At 50.4% G+C, this 11,945-nt stretch overlaps 2 long non-coding RNA genes across 2 annotated transcripts; one reads left to right on the top strand and one right to left on the bottom strand.

The window, feature by feature from the left end:
• Nucleotides 1–2,526: 2,526 nt before the first annotated feature.
• On the bottom strand, nt 2,527–9,063 carry LOC144307423 (uncharacterized). Its single transcript, XR_013374303.1, has 3 exons — nt 7,091–9,063; nt 3,342–3,423; nt 2,527–2,958 (listed from the first exon to the last, which is right to left on the bottom strand). It is a non-coding gene; the product is annotated as an uncharacterized LOC144307423 (long non-coding RNA).
• Nucleotides 8,416–10,930, top strand: LOC144307420 (uncharacterized). The gene is made up of 2 exons (XR_013374300.1): nt 8,416–8,636; nt 10,539–10,930. It is a non-coding gene; the product is annotated as an uncharacterized LOC144307420 (long non-coding RNA).
• The last annotated feature ends 1,015 nt before the right edge of the window (nt 10,931–11,945 follow it).

Genomic DNA, 11,945 nt, shown 5'->3' with positions numbered 1-11,945 from the left:
GAAATGGGGTTGATGCGAGTGACCTCTGTCCGTTAATCACCAGGAGATGCAATGTTCTTGCGGGGCCAAGCCCTGCTCTAGCTCTGCCTCCAGACTGCTGGGTGATGTCACTGTGAGGGCCCAGCTTCTGCAGCATGTGCCGAGGAGCTCCCGTTAGTAGCTCAGCAGGAGCAGCAGGAGACCCCCGGGGAACTCTTGGCAATGGGCAGGTGCCTATCTTCCTATTCATGTGGGCAGACACCCACTGAGCACCAAGTGTGAGTCATGCCTGAAGGTCCGTCTGGATTTTTCTCCAATCCTGGTCCTCTCCCAGAGGCAGTAAGGAGAGCCTTGCCTTCCATACACTCCCACCACATCTAATAGCTTCCATCGCTCTGGGGAGTCCTGCCAGGATCATGTGTGTGCCCGGCAAGAGTCTGCGGTTAGGAAGGCGAGTCTCCCTGCCAGCCTGCAGCAGTGGGGTGGGCAGTCTGTGGGTGGGCAGGGAGGAGGTGGGTGTCAACATAGCTTCAGAGATAGTCCATCAGCAGGTGAGAGAGATGAATGGGGGAAGGCCCTAACTCCGAGTAAACAACCCAGACCAGGTGTAAACAAGTCTGGGGTGAAGGCAGCAGGAAAGAGGCAGAGCTGACTGCGAGGGGTGTACTCCCTCATGTCCTCCTGGCCGGGGTGCCAACTGTCTTACCAAGGCCTAGCAGCTGCTTGGAAGGTGGGAACTAGTCACCATCCCAGACAGTTGGTTTGACTTCTTCCTCTCTGAGTCAACTGAAGTCAACTTTGACCTAAAAAATAACAGCCCTAAGTTTTAGGACTTGGAAGTTAAGACAGACATCTCCTCCTTCTCTTTCAGGGGTGGTTCTATAAGATAGGAACCCCACCTCCACCCTGAGAAGGAGGCATGAGTGGGATGCATCATCTGGTGTCAAGTGCCTGGCCACATGATGTCTGGCTAGTGGTGGGTATGGGGTCCCTTATACTCTAGCTGCCCTCAAATGGAACAAAATATCTCCTTTAGGAGAAGCAAGTTGAGTCAACAAGCATTCCGTTCTTATAGAACAGCTCACCCCACACCCATCCCAAACCTCTCTTCCTCCCTGGAAAAACTAAAACCACACTCTTTGTCTTCTGTAGCTGTAGGTGACTTTTGACAATGTCCTGGCTAATTAGACATAAGCAAAAACCTGTTTGGCTTTTTTTTTTTTTTTTAAGATCTTATTCATTTATTCATGATAGACATGGGGGGGGGGGCAGAGACACAGGCAGAGGGAGAAGCAGGCTCCATGCAGGGAGCCCGACGCGAGACTCGATCTCGGAACTCCAGGATCACGCCCAGGGCCAAAGGCAGGCGCCAAACCACTGAGCCACCCAGGGATCCCCCTGTTTGGCTTTTGAGAGACCCTTGTTTCTTTAATGGCTGGGAGAGATGCGTCTGGCACCATCCCTTCCTCCTGTTGCCCACCTGGAATGGGGATATGATACCTGGAGCTGTGGGATAATATCACACAACTATGTGTCCATAGTGTGACTCTGGGAGAAAGGCCAAGGAAAATATAAGATACTGTCGCTAATATTACAGTGCCCTAAACCAACTCCAGCTACGGACAACCTCCAGGCTTCTTGTTTTTTCTTTCTTTTTTTTTTTTTTTCTCCAGGCTTCTTGTTATGGAAGAAGAATAAATCCCAATTCGTGTAAACCCTTGTTAGTTGGCTTTTCTGTCTCTTATCATTGGAAAGCATTCCTAAGTGATAAACTTGTTTGTGGATGTTTTCAAAGCCAGAAAGCTTAAAGGGGCCCCTTAGCCCTTCCAGTTGAACAGTGAGATGCATCACTAAGGCCCTCTGTTTAGGGATGGAAGTATCTGGAATGACCTCTCCCCTTCCCCAGCATGGCCTGGACTTCCTATTTCTGTGTGCATTGCCCCACTTTGGCCTCATCTGGTCCCCAAAAGAAGAGCAAAGCATTGTTCACTCAGCTCAGGATAAATCTAGGCCCCTGGGCAGAGTGCCAAAGAAGTAAAAAAGACAGCTGTGCTTTGATGTCCCTCTGCTCCTCTATTCTCTAAGGATCCCAAAGGGTGCTCCTGAGACACAAGCCCGGCCTTGGGCCTCACTCCCAGGATGATGGTACAGCAGCTGCCGAGGCATGCTTTGTCTGCTCTTCCCCCATCCTTCTTCCCTGGGATCCTGGGAGCTATAACACCCCATCTCCTGAGGTTTTCCAGACGAACTCTCCTGATTCAAACAACACAGAAAATAAAGAGCAGACCCCAGGGAATAAGCAAAAGGGAACTAGAGTCTTCACTATGTTATCACTTTACCACCTTGTAAGGGGATGCTAATCCCCTTGCTAATCCTTGCTAAGTGCTCCTTCTCTCTCCTTCAAGGGCTCCTCTCTTTTCCTCCTTGGCCTGCCCTCCAGGCATCCTCTATCCTCCACCTCTTCTCCCTCTCATTCTTCATTCATTTTTATAACTTCCCTATCCCCTGAAACCCTGTTCTCTTTCCCCTGCCCAGACCTCTCTCTCCTGGTCTCCAGCCTCAAATACCTAGCTGTTTATTCCTTGCACACCTGCACCTGGGCTCTAAAAGATTAACATGTCTCTAACATAAATCATTTCCCCCAATCTTTTCCTACTCCTTCATACCTTCATGGTGGCACTTGGAAGGTGGCACTAATACCCACTCTGGTAGTTTCCCATTGCTGCTAAAACAAATTACCACCTAGTGGCTTATAACATCACAAATTTATTATCTTACAGTTCTGGAGACCAGAAATCCAAAACAGCTCTTATTAGGCTAAACTCAAGATGTTGGCAGAGCCGTATTCCATCTGGAAGCTCTAGGGAAAATCCATTTACTTGTCTTTTCCCACCTCCCAAGGCCACCTGCATGCCTTGGCTCATGGCCCCTTGTGGCCAGCAATCACTTCACCCAAACTCTGTAGTGTCCTCACATCTCCTTTTAAAAAAAAAAAAAAATTATTTATTCATGAGAGACGCAGAGAGGCAGAGACACAGGCAGAGGGAGAAGCAGGCTCCATGCCGGGATCCCGACGTGGGACTCAATCCTGGGACTCCGGGGTCACGCCCTGAGCTGAAGGCAGGTGCTTAACCATTGAGCCACCCAGGCGTCCCCTCACATCTCCTTCTCTAAACATCCTGCCCCCTTCTTTCTTTTCTCTCTTTTAAATGTGTTTATTTACTTAAGTGATTCTATGCCCAATGTGGGGCTTGAAAACATGACCCTGAGATCAAGAGTCACATGCTCTTCTGATTGAGCCAGCCAGGGACCCTCCTCCTTCTTTCACTTATAAGAATTCTTATGATTTACATTGGGCCTACCTGGATAATCCAAGATTCTCTTCCCGTCCCAAGATCTTTACTTTAGTCGCATCTGCAAAGTCCCTTTTGCCATGTTGGAAACCTGTTCATAGTTTCCAGGGAGTAGGACGTGAACATCCTTAGGGGCCATTGTTCTACATACCACACCTCCCTTTAGTAATAATTGCTACCGTTACTGAACATGTTTTATAGTCTAGGCTCTGGGCTGATTTTTTTTTCCCTAAGTGTTTTCGTGCACTATTGAGACAATACAAAATTGAAAAGAACCCTCTGGACTCTCAAAATTCTATTGGCAGGAGGCAAGCTGAGAAAACACAGGCTAACTTTCATGGAAACAGAGGGATGACACAGAGGTCAGAACCAAGAGTTCAGAGGGGAGAGCCGAGAGCTATGGAGAATTATTCCATCTGCCTGGTTAGATTTCAGAATTGTTATGGACCACCTTCCCCCTTTTGAACAAGAATGTATTTAGCAGCTATATTATGCCTCTCCTGCATTGTACACAGGGTGTGGTGGGAGCAGATAACTCATCTCTTTGTTTAGCTGGTCAAGAGGAGCCTTTCATGGGAGTCCTTTTAAGAAACTACACCTGTTGATGCTGGGGTGGTGCAGTCTGTCAAGCGTCTGACTCTTGGTTTTGGCTCAAGTCATCATCTCAGGGTCATGGAATCAAGCCCCAAGTTGGGCCCCATGCTCCCTGCCTAATTTGCTTGAGATTCCCTCTCTCTCTCTCTCTCTCTCTCTCTGTTCCTCCTGCTTTTGCACTCTCTCTCTAAAATGAATAAATCGGGATCCCTGGGTGGCGCAGCAGTTTAGCGCCTGCCTTTAGCCCAGGGCACGATCCTGGAGACCCAGGATCGAATCCCACATCGGGCTCCCGGTGCATGGAGCCTGCTTCTCCCTCTGCCTGTGTCTGTGCCTCTCTCTCTCTCTCTCTCTCTCTCTCTCTGTGACTATCATAAATAAATAAAAATTAAAATAAAATGAATAAATCTTAAAAAAAAAAAAAGAAAGAAAAAATAAAGAAACTACACCCAAGGAGCCTTATCTGCACCTATAGCTGATTTAGATGATGAGTTATAGCTGGTGCTGCCATGAAGCAAGACTTTTGAGGGTTTCTTGGGATGGGGGACGGAGCATATTTTTGTCTGCCAGAGGGATGTAAACATTAGGAGTCAGAGGGCAGAAATAGCCAGCTTCTAGTTTGGCCCCCACAGCTCACGACTTCTGAGAATCACACCTCTGCATAGTCCCTTGCATGCCGTACCGGGAGCACACAGCAAAAGTGATGCTGCACCACTTCTGAGGCAGCTCATCAAAGACTATGGCCACTAGTTGGGGTATGTTGTCTCTCTGTCTCTTCCTGTGGGAGAAGCAAACAGTGGTGCTGTGAGTGACCCTGTGGAGAAGCCCACGTGGTAGAGAAACACCCTGTGGAGCCGCTTCCAGAATCCTGATCCTCAGAAACTTTGTGAGGTATGTTTGTTGTTGGAAGTTACTGACTTTTGGGGTCATTTGTTATGCAGCAATATCTATTACAAGAGGATGGAAAGAATGACTGATGACATCTCTTAAAGCAATCTCAAACGTCCTTAAACAGCCCTGCTGCCTGGGGCCTTTTCTGTAGCTGTTCTCTCTGCCTGACTTCCTTATCCAGCTCTCCAGCAAGTTTCTTCTGGCTGCCCAACCCAAAGTAGTGCCTCTGTCACTTATTTTCACATCTTCCTGCAGTAATTCTCTGCTCAGCATCTCTCGCTCTGATATGTTGGTTGGGTTTTTGTTATCTGTCTCCCCACTAGAATAGGAGCTCCATGAAAGAGGGAGCTTGGCATAAATAAAGGAGCCCAGAGAGCTCTGTGTCCTGCTGCTACTTCTTTATAGCTGTCGTTCCTGTCTTCCCAAACTTCTTGAAGTTTTTTTTCAGGCATCCTGTTTCACATATTGTTCTTTCTCCTAGAATGCTCTTTCCCCTTCTTCTTTTGGTGAAGACCAATACATTCTTTTTTTTTTTTTTAAGATTGATTTATTGATTTAAAGATGTTATTTATTTCTTCATGAAAGACACACAGATAGAGGCAGAGACAAAGGCAGAGGGGGGAAGCAGGCTCCCTGCAGGGAGCCCAATGAAGGACCTGATCCCAGGACCCAGAATCATGACCCGAGCCAAAGGCAGATGCTCAACCACTAAGCCACCCAGGCGCCCCAAGACTTACTTATTTGAGAAAGACAGAGAGTTCACATGGGTGAGTTCATGATGGGGGGCCATGGCAGAGGAAGAGAGAGAATCCCAAGCAGACTCCCCACTGGGCCTGGAGCCCAATGTGGGGTTCCATCTCACAACCCTGACATCATGACCTGAGCTGAAATCCAGATGCTCAACCAACTGAGCCATCCAGATGCCCCAAGACTTATACATCTTTTTTTTTTTTTTTAAGATTTTATTTATTTATTCATGAGGGACACAGAGAGAGGAAGAGACACAGGCAGAAGGAGAAGCAGGCTCCCTGGAGGGAGCCCAACGTGGGACCCGATCCCAGGTCTCCAGGATCAGGCCCTGGGCTGAAGGCAGACACTTAACCGCTGAGCCACCCAGGCGTCCCTACTTATTTATCTTTTAAGAGCTTCTCCCACCATAACATTTGCCATCCATTGGTGTGATCGATCATCTAAGTGTCATTCTCTGCCGGCTGCTGGACTCTGGAGGTCCCGGGCTATGATTCCTTCACTGTTGCATCCCCGAGGACCTGACAGAGCTCTGGCCCTGTGGCCTCAGTAAGATGAGTCACAAGACAGGGAAAGGCCCTGTGACAGGTGCCTGGGATTGGCCTGAAGCCACACTGCATCCTTAGCCCTAGGGCCCGGCTCCCTGCTAGCTGAGGAAGGGGTGGAATTCATTCTGTACCCCATGTACATTACTGTTTGCACCTAAGTAAAACCCAATGTGTGAACTGATTCCTGAGAGAGGCTGGTGAATTGTTGGCACCTGGAAATTGTCTTTTTACTTTTATTATTATTTTTTAAGATTTTATTTATTTATTCATGAGAGACACAGAGAGAGAGAGAGAGAGGCAGAGACACAGGCAGAGGGAGAAGCAGGCTCCATGCAGGGAGCCCGACGTGGGATTCGATCCCGGGACTCCACGATCACGCCCTGGGCCAAAGGCAGGCGCCAAACCGCTGAGCCACCCGGGGATCCCCATCACCGTCTGCCTTATTCTCCTACCACATAGTGGCTGGAAGGCCAAGTTGCTGGGGTAGGAGGATGGCATTGGTGATAGGGGCGGAATATGTGAATTAGGAGGCAGAAACAAAGTGGACGAGAAGAGAAAGAAGAGAGGCGACTGCTGGCTTGTATGATTTAAGACTCTCCCACTTTGAAACTCCCAACACAGCCCCCTCGATGCACAACGTCCCTCTACCCCTAACATAAAAAGCCCTTTCTCAGAACAAAAGCCCTGTCACCGAAAGCACGTATTTAACAACAATAACAGCAAAATACACTAGGTACAAAATCATTTTTCTCAAAAATTTTTCTACTTCAACAAATATTTATTTTCCTGAAAAAGCAGAGATATATAAAGAAATAGAAACGTGGATTTTTTTGTTTGTTTTTGATTGAAAAGACTATCGGCACAACCAGGAGAACAGCATTGCCCCAGTGAGCCAAAGCACAATGGGAAAGCATTTTTAAAATAGAAAAGAACACTAATATATAAATCCACCAAGGTGATTTTAAAACACAGTAGTACCTCAATGCCGGAGCGGGGGATGGGCCTCATGCTCACAGGCAACTCGCTTCTGTCTTCCTCTCCGGTGGGCTGCTTTGGGCACATGGTTGATCCAGGCTGAGCCTCCATCACCGTGTTATGAACCATATGACCCCGGGGGCACGTGTTGGACTATCATTAATAAAGGTAAACCCAGCGGGCAAAAGAGTGTGAAAATTCATTCAGAAGGCAAATGGGAGTCTAGAGAGGCAGCTTTGGGCAGACAGAGAACACTCACGTTCCCCATCTGTAAAATAGGTTTGATGGCTTCTACTGTTCTTTGGGGTGCTAATAAGCTGTGGTTCCAAAGGGGTTAGGCAGGAATCGGGGGACAACATGGTGGGAGAGAAATGCGGATCACATGAGGGTCCTTATGGGTACCGGGGGGGGGGGCTTAGAGGTTGGGCATCTGCCTTCAGCTCAGGTGGTGACCCTGGGGTCCCTGGACTCCCCCGCAGGGGGCCTGCCTCTCCCTCTGCCCGTGTCTCTGCCTCTCTGTGTCTCTCCTGAAGAAATAAATAAAATCTTAAAAAAGAAACAAAGAACCAGGCCAAATGAGTTGCAACCCCAGAACTCCTCCTTGAGAGCCAGCAGGCCCGCGCCGGCCCGGCCCAGCAGAGCGTGCAGCCCGGTCCTGGGCGAGACTGAGCTGCGGCGCCGCTGCAGGTGTGCATGCCTTTGGGGGTGCGTGTGGGGCAGCACGCGGGCTGGGCGCGTGTGCCACACGGAACCAACAGGGGACAGCCTGTTGCCAGGCAGAACTTTGTCAGGCTGGTGTCAGAGAGAGACAGCCGAACCCTAAAGGTGACATGTCAGGGCAGCGGGAGCAAGGGCAGATGCTTTCCAGGACTCCGCAGCCTCCAGGGCAACAATCACGCTGGTCTGCTTGCTGCTGTTTGCGTTTTAGTCCTTCAGAGATACTGCGATGATTCTAGTGTTTGCGCAGGTGCCACCAACACGGAGGGGAACTCCCGGGTGAGAAGGGTCCTCAGGGGGCAGCTTCCTCTTGTGTCTGCCTTCCGGGGCCCAGGATGCGTGTGGGGCGCACTCCGGCTTCCTCCCTTCTTGGCCACGGAGCTCTTGCGGCCTCCCTTCCTCTGCCCTGGTTCTCTGTCCCCACCCCGTGCCCAACCCACACAGATGCGCCCAGGGGGGACCTGCCACATCCCCTGCCCCCTGCCCCACGCCCATAGACGCCTCTTTGGTGAAGGCCATTCCCTGGCTTAATTATTTGCAGATCTTCCTTCCTTTCGGGGTTTCCCAAAGTCCAAAGACTCTTCAGATAATTAAACCTGGAGGGACGGGCAGAAAGAGACCCACCCCCTGGGCCTTTGGAATTGGGCTGGGCGATTAGGTCATAATTGATCTTTATTGTTGCAGCTGAAGATTATTTATCCCATTCCCAGGGGAGCCTGGGTCAGCGCCTGCCCCACCCCCAGCTTGCTGAAGCTTTCGCTGACCTGCCCTGGAGCCTGGAGTCCAGCCTTCAGCCCCATCCAAGGTGGACCTGGGGACAGTGACTGAGCTGGTGACTCCCTTTTCTTTTGGGGGCCTTGACAGTTGTGTCTCCCCTCCCCATCCAACCAATGGCTTTATTGCATTTCTCACCCTCCTTGTCACTGCCACACCTTTTGTCTCTCTGGGCCATCTCAGTCCCTGGGCCTCCCTAGGCTGGGAACAGCTTTCCTGAGGACCAAAGCCCAGGGTCAGAGAAGAGAAGTGCTCAGGCACGTCCCTACAGCAGCCCTCACTCCCAAGTTCTGACAGCTTTCCCAGGCATGCCCTGGAAAGGAAACCGGAGCGGGAGGAATGAGGTTCCCTAAAAATATATTTAGATTTCCCAGTGGAGGGACGAGTGGGAGGGTGGAAGGCAGGACTGTGACTACACTGGACATTCAGCCCCACTCTGTCCCCAAGGCACAGAGGCTCCTGCTGGAAAAACAAAACAAAACAAAACAAAAAACAACCCCCCTGGAAAAGAATGGGAAAAAGAAAATTCTCCAACCCACAAATAAATCTCCCAGGGCTGTCCTAGGCCATGGAGATTAATTATATTATTATTTGTGATAATAATACATTTTATAGCAATACTCTAAAACATTTTTACTGATTTCATTTTGCTCATCAGCATGACCTCATTTGTCCAGAGCGATGAGGGAGGGCAGAGATGAGCAACATGTCATAAAAAAGAGCTGAGGACAAGTCAAAACCAGAACCCGAGTGCTCCGCCTTTCCACCTCAGATCAATTATGCATTTCCTTGTGACAATATGGGGTCTCCTCCGGGAGGCTGTGATTTTCACTTGCTGAGTTGAAATCCCCTAGTAAGATTGCGGGGTGATGCCTGGCTACCCCAACAGGGGATTCAAGGTCTCCTACCTCTTTTAAGTGGCAGGTCCCTCCTGGGCCCTCCAGTGTCCTGTTTTAGGGAGCAGTACCCCGTGGAGTGAAGGGCCGAGCACAGCTACCATTATTCCATGCCTGCTGTGTGCCACGGTCTGTGCTGAGAGTTTACACCAACTCCCCCATTTCATTCCCTCAAGTCTGAGTTGAGGGCTCTCTAATCAGTCTTCTCTCTCGGAGGAGGCGGCAGGATTGGAGAAGAACCTGCCCTAAGGTCACACACCTAGTGAGAGGCAAGAGTCTAGATTTAAGCCCCGGACCTCCTGGACTCTGAAACAAATGCCTTAACTTGAAAGACACCCTAGGGCACAAGTCGCTATTCACTGAAAGAGAAAAGTCTCGTGCTTACATGTCACCCACTTAGAGACAGAGAAAAAAAAAAAAGGGCAGGGCAGCCCTGGTGGCTCAGCGGTTTAGTGCCACCTTCACCCAGGGCCGTGATCCGGGAGACCTGGGATCGAGTCCCACGTTGGGCTCCCTGCATGGAGCCTGTTTCTGCCTCTTTCTCTCTCTCTGTGTCTCCAATCAATCAATAGATAAAATCTTAAAAAAAAAAAAAAAGAAAAAAAGAAATGGATTCAGGATCAGAGGATGTGAGTAGGATCAGGATCCGGGTAGTCGGAGCCCCTCCTGGTGGCCTGCAGACAAGGAAAGGGAGCCCCCAGGGACTGGGTGATGTGCCCTGGACCAAATGGCAGAGCCAGAACCGGAGCCCGGGTATCTTGGCTTGCAGGCCCTGAGCTGTCCCCTTGACCTGCCCCAGGTCACCGGCAGCTTCCTTCCCCCACTTCATAGCTTTACTCTGCACTGCCTGCCGTGGTCAGAGGCCGTGGGCAGAATCCATGGTCGTCTATTTTCGGCCACTAAAGAAACTTCTTGGGTTAAAATTAGGCCCCGAAACACAAGCGAACAAACAAGTTCCTAAATAATTAAGGAGATCTCAGTCATGCTCCTGTAAGTTCCTCATAAATGCCTGAGATGTCCAGCTCATGTGGTCTCCATCCCCACCTCTGTTGCTTTTGAACTAGGGCACAGGGACACCAGAGCAGCAGCAGGCCTCATCACCCATCTGGAGCTTTGGTTTGGCTTCCAGACCCTGAGATCTCGGTACATGGGACAGGAGAGACGGCTGTCCTAGCTGTAGCACTGGAGTCCAGAACCCTCCATCTCACTAGTCACCCCTGCCCCACTGCTGCCTGCCCTGGCCCGCTTTTCTTACCCTCTCAGGCCTCCAGGCTCTGGGGCCGGGTGTGTGGGTGTCAAAGGGGGGGTAGTCTGTGTCCCAGAGCAAACGAGCAGCATCTGCTTGGTGAGATCGGGGTGGGGAGTTGAGCAGGGTCACAGCAGCACTGAGTGAGCCTTCCACACACTCGGGCTGGAAAACTAGCCCTTAAGAAAAAAATAAAGGCCCTGGCTTGTAGAGACTGCTAATTTTTATGGTGTAAAGACTCCTATCGTGGCTGATTGAAGCTACCGATGGATTTAACATTCCTGAACATTTAGTGTTTGGCTCTTGTGCGCTGGCATGAGCTGGCTCCAGCGTAGCATAGCCCCTCCTATGCTGCCCAGTTTTGGCTCCCAGACGTCCTTGATGCAGGGGCAGTTTTTAATTTAGTCTCAGCCCCTGGCAGGTGTCTGACAAACAGTCTAGGAAAACCAAGTCTCAGACAGTACATCTCCCCAAGCTCCCAGGTTCTAGCCACAAGGGAAAGAAGCAAACAGTGTAAAGCCTTGATGTCTAAAAGGGTTTCTCTTCCAAGAAGTTCAAAGCAGTTGCTGTGTCTGATCTTACCTTAGCCTCTCAACACCCTGGGAAAGTGGGAAGACAGCAGGAATGAGTTGGGTATCCCTTCCTGAAAGATGGGGATGCTGAGGCCCAGAAAGCTTTGACAGTTGGGTCAAGGTCACCAGCAGTTTGGAGCAGAAGCTGCCATAGGAAGCTCAATCGTGCCTTCCATTCTCAATGTCTTGGCCCCTTCCCCCACTCTGCCCTGTCATGACCCAGAAGAGGCAGATCAGGATGGAGAAGCATCAGATCTCGCTGTGGTTTTCCCAGACAGATCCCAGGCCTTATTACTTCCCAGCTCTCCCAGTCTCAGACCACACACCCTTAGCGCCTCCAGGGGAGCTGGCCCGACAGGCTTCCCTTGGGGCTGTGCCAGCTCTGTCTCCGCTCATTAGCAGGTCTGTTTCCAGGTGGATCCACCGTGGGGTCATTAAAGCAATAAACAAGTTCCCGATTGTCGGTGGGCTGGACCTGGCACCCACCGTTCCCTGCATTGTGCAGAGTTCCAGCGGGCCCACACAACCCCCGAAACAATGCCTCACTTCCTCCCAGGAAGCCGCAAACCCGAGCCAGTCTCCTGGGCTCGCCCACGTGCTCTGGCCAAGCCATTGTGTCCAAGACAGCCGGGTCCAGCCATTCCCATGACCAG

The sequence above is a fragment of the Canis aureus genome, chromosome 38 (genome assembly GCF_053574225.1).
Source record: "Canis aureus isolate CA01 chromosome 38, VMU_Caureus_v.1.0, whole genome shotgun sequence".
In the NCBI taxonomy this organism is placed as follows: domain Eukaryota; kingdom Metazoa; phylum Chordata; class Mammalia; order Carnivora; family Canidae; genus Canis; species Canis aureus.
The sequence above is the reverse complement of the archived record's forward strand: the minus strand, read 5'-3'. Positions and strand labels throughout refer to the sequence as shown.